The 4579-nt window shown below is 43.8% G+C and overlaps 1 pseudogene; it reads right to left on the bottom strand.

Annotated features, from left to right (window-relative positions):
• Window positions 1–695: 695 nt before the first annotated feature.
• Window positions 696–4579, bottom strand: part of LOC108803258 — a 7266-nt pseudogene continuing 3382 nt past the window's right edge.

The following is a 4579-nucleotide window of genomic DNA, read 5'->3' as shown; positions in this document are numbered from 1 at the left end:
AGATCCTTTCCCTTATCAGATTTGGCTGTGCTGTGTGACAGAGCTGTGTTCATGTCAAGACTGCATAGACATAAATACAAATCCTTTGGCATGCAAAACAGCTGTTATATGTGTATCTTCTCTGTGCATTTAGTTGTTTGCCTGAAGTTCAGCTTTGATACTCAGAATAATACAACTGAGCTGACTCTCTGCCCAGGGGCATAACTAGAAATCACAGGGCTCCATAGCAACATTTTGTATGGGGCCCCGTGATTGCTAGTTATGCTACTTGCAGAGCCCACCTGAGAGTGACCCTGCAGAGCCCACCATAGACTCCCTATAGTGGGCTCTGCAGGGTCTCAGATGGGCTGCACACCTCTTACCTGTCAGCGATGTCCGCCTTCGTGGTCGCCGGGCCCCGCCTCCTCTTCTATCGACTGGCCCCACCTCCTCTTCTATTGACCGGCCCGGCCTCCTCTTACGTCACTGGTCCCACCTGCTCTTAGCTCGCTGTCCAGTGATGTAAGAGGAGGCGGGGTTGCTTGTAGGCGGGCCCTGCCTCCTCCTTCACTGCGAACGCCGCCTGGGTCGCTACGGCGATTGTTACACCACTGTCTGAGATATTGTATGTCCTGGATTGGATTATCAGCTGACCAATTGATTTCACTTTTGTGGGGAGCTACATTTAATGAATTGGGGGCTGCCGGCTGATCCATTTACTTCTCCTTGTGAGCTGTGATAACATAAATATGAGAATAATCGATGAGATCGCTCACATTCCGTCTCCTCTGCACGGCGCAGTAATCAATGACAAAGCCCAGCTTGCTGAGAGCGGATCTTACAAAGCTCTCATCGTATTTCAACCAATGGAACCGATCTGCTGCGGCTGTCATGTAAGTTGTGTTTAGTAACCCGATCAGGATCAGGTGACCTCCGATTTTCAGCAGGTTTGAGATTTTTTCCAGGTTCCTCATGTAATCCTCCTCATCTTTACTGATGACGTCCAATAACCCCGCACTGATGACGCAATCAGCAAGCGGCAACACCAGCGGGTGGGTTAGATTCTCCTCTTCGAGGTTACACGTCACAATATGCTTGATGGACACTTTTAGGTTCAGTTCTTTGTCCTGAGTTTGGTCACTGAAAAAAAATGATAACAGAGAAGATATGGTGGAAGTTCATGGCCTAGAATTCCTCAATGAAGTTTAAATTTCAAAGTTTTTATTGGTTTTCAGTACTTATACAGTTCCATTCACAGACCGTAATATCCTTATATAAACATATAATATATGTATCCTAAACAAGCGTTATATCACAATCAATGGTCCTTCAACAGCAACAGGGCTAAAGAATGCTTACCTCTGTCTAATGTGTTAATATATTACCAAAGCCCCCCGCAACATGATTCTAAACCCTCATCATATCTCCTATAGAATGGTGGGTCGAATAAATTCAATTTTCTCTCTTGCCATTGTAAGAACCGCTGTTAATCACCCAATCTGTGGGTATTAGATCCCTCTGAATGGGTCGTACAAGGCTCCCAGCAAGAAGGGAAGTAACTGAATCAAAGTACTGTAAAGCTTCTCATGGATCATGATCCAATTTAATTTGGACAAAACCATGGAGAAAGGTAACCTTTCTGATTTCCAGGATCGGGCTATGGTAACTTTTGGTCCAACCAAAGGACAACCCCTAGGTCAGATTCCCACGCGGCCATATATGTTAACTTCGTAAATGGCCCAAGTAGAGCAGCATATATTGAGGATATCCCCCCCGTTGGTCAGACCCCCGCAGGTTTCCAAAAGCCAGCCAGTTTTGGGCACTGCCACCAAATGTGGATCATAGAGCCCTGCTGATTACATCCTCTAAAGCATAAGGGGCTCGTCCCAGGGAACATGATTGCCAGTCTAACTGGAACCTGGTACCATCTCGAGAGAACTTTATAATTAGCCTCTGCTAGGGAGACATTGGGGATTCCCATCCTCAGCCTTGAGACGCACTGTTGCCATTCATCCAACGAGAGGACAACCCCTAGGTCAGTTTCCCACGCAGCCATATATGTTAACTTCGTAAATGGCCCAAGTAGAGCAGCATATATTGAGGATATCCCCCCCCGTTGGTCAGACCCCCGCAGGCACCACCGCTCAAACTGTGTCATTACCGGGGCCCCACTTTCAGGAATCTGTAGGGATTTCAAGTAGGGAATCTGTAGGGACCTCAATGAAGTTTAAACCACCATATGCACCATGATGTCCTGCATTGGACACTGCTGATCACTTACCAGCAACATTATCCAACTCAGTTAATATTTTTTCTAGGGAGAGCTGGTCACTATGTGACTTGATGTGAACCATTCTTCTAAAGGCAGCAGGCTGTCTGGAGTGACCATTGTTTACAGTGATGGGATTAAGCTGGTCTCTAATTAAGACAATCCAATGCGGCACCTAGCTGTCTGGGGGAGGGGACTGTTCCATGTAACAATTAATGCTTATCTGATGGTGTGAGGTATAGACTCTGTGTGCTCTTCTTCAATAAAGCAGTTCTTGGTTTCCTCTTCAACATTGGTGTTGTCTGATGATTGAGGAGGTTAGCGTTCTGTCCTAAGATATTGGTTCTGTCCAATAATTAGCAAGGTTTGGGCTGAGGACATTGGAATTCGGGTTCCAGCGGAGAGGAAGCTGATTTCTGACAGAGGTACCCAATCTCGGCTTTGCACTATCTCGGCTTTGCTGTTCTTTATGGATGTGAGCCTTCACTGAAACATAGAGTTTCCTTTTTTGATCCTTTCTCAACTCGAGACTCCAAATAAATAAATTCTTGTTTATTGTGCCAGATTCAATAGACTTGTAGGTAATTCAGGCTAAACAACACGGATGGGCCTCAGCCGGAGCAGCCACATGAAGAGAACCTTCACTGAACGCCTATGACGCGTTTCACCCCCTCCCACACCAGGGCTTCATCAGAAGGGCGTTGTTGAACTCACATCCATAAAGAACAGCAAAGCCGAGATAGTGCTATCTCCTGAAACCTGCACAACATCCATCGAGTTTCCCTCTATCTAATTGACGGCATCTCCTCTCTAAACTCTTCGGATTCTTCAACTCAAGGTACAATTACTCTGCTTCGGTCTAACAAGACATTATCTGGCTTCCAGCTCTACCACGGATCCTGTTTCCTTCAATCACCCAGAGAAGAGAAACAAATCTTATAGATCGAACACAGGCATTCAGTTAAGGCAACGATTTAAAACAACTAGCGTACCAAGCCGAGATATAGCTAAATCTCCTGAACCCCGTGTTTCTCTGTAACCGGATACTAATATAACAGCGGAAATATTATCCTTCATCTTTAAAGTTGGTTTTCCAAACAAGGACATACCTTATCGTGAGTTGAATTTATTTTAAATCCGATTGACTGTTTTTCCACATTATACATGCCCTTTTCAAATTTACAGAGCTCTGTTGCAACCTTTTTCTCCTTTCCATCAAATATGGGTTATTTTTGCCATCTACTTGGAGATTCTAAAAATATATGAAATTATATATATTCGTGATACCAGATTCTTTCTTCTTTCTTTTTTCTTTGAGAACATAAGGCATTCAAACGGTGTGTCTCTACACTGTCTTTCTACAAACCCACTTTTTCAAAGCTATTAGCGGGATGCAGCCATATATATGTATGTGTGTTTTTTGATACCAATAATGTTTTTTGATATGTTTTGATACGTAGTGTTATACATAGATTTTTAGCTTTTTCTACAAATAAAATATATATATTTTTATAAATATTTGTTAGATATACTTTTTTGAAGGAATGGTGGGATCCCCCTTTGGGGAATATTGTACTTTTTCTTATTATAAAGTTGCCTATTATAATCTATTTATCTGATTAAATGATTAGATAGGACTGCTGTTCCATCAAAGTTTGTGACTAGGTTGGAATGTATGACCGGTGACGTGATCACACATTTCAATGTAATCCCGCCCAGTAAAAAACGATATATGCAGTGTTATCTTCATTTTAGATGTCAAAAGGGTTTTGTGGCTCCCGGTGTTTTCTTTTCTGTGGGAAACGGGTCCAAATGGCTCTTTGAGTGTTTAAGGTTGCTGACCCCTGAACTAGATGGACCTGTGTCTTCTTTCAACCTCACCTACAATGTTACTATGATGTTAAAATGATCCACCAGCAGCATAATAATTCCTCAAGTTTATGAACAAAATGAAGCAGAGTTGAACAATAATATCAGACAATACAGTGCCTATTACGTATAACATTTTTCTTATAACACTTGACTGACTTCCTACTCCTAGATCAGGGGCACCCACAATCTTTCGTTCGGAGATCTACTTTTCAAATTACAAGCTCAATGAGATCTACCAACGAAAAAACACTTGCATTCGGGAGGGGAGGGAGCATGGCGGTGCGTTTAAGTCAATGGCATACCCCTCACCCGCAGTGCGATCGCCCGCACCCGAACGCAGGCACATTAGTGCCTGCGTTTCGGTCCAGTGCGATATGCAAAAATGCTGCAAACACTATTTTTGCAGATTGCACTGGACCGGAATGCAGGCAGGCGATCGCACTGTGGGCGGGGGGGGGG

Source organism: Nanorana parkeri, unplaced genomic scaffold, assembly GCF_000935625.1.
Source record: "Nanorana parkeri isolate BGI_ZX_2015 unplaced genomic scaffold, ASM93562v1 scaffold3540, whole genome shotgun sequence".
NCBI lineage: Eukaryota > Metazoa > Chordata > Amphibia > Anura > Dicroglossidae > Nanorana > Nanorana parkeri.
The sequence above is the reverse complement of the archived record's forward strand: the minus strand, read 5'-3'. Positions and strand labels throughout refer to the sequence as shown.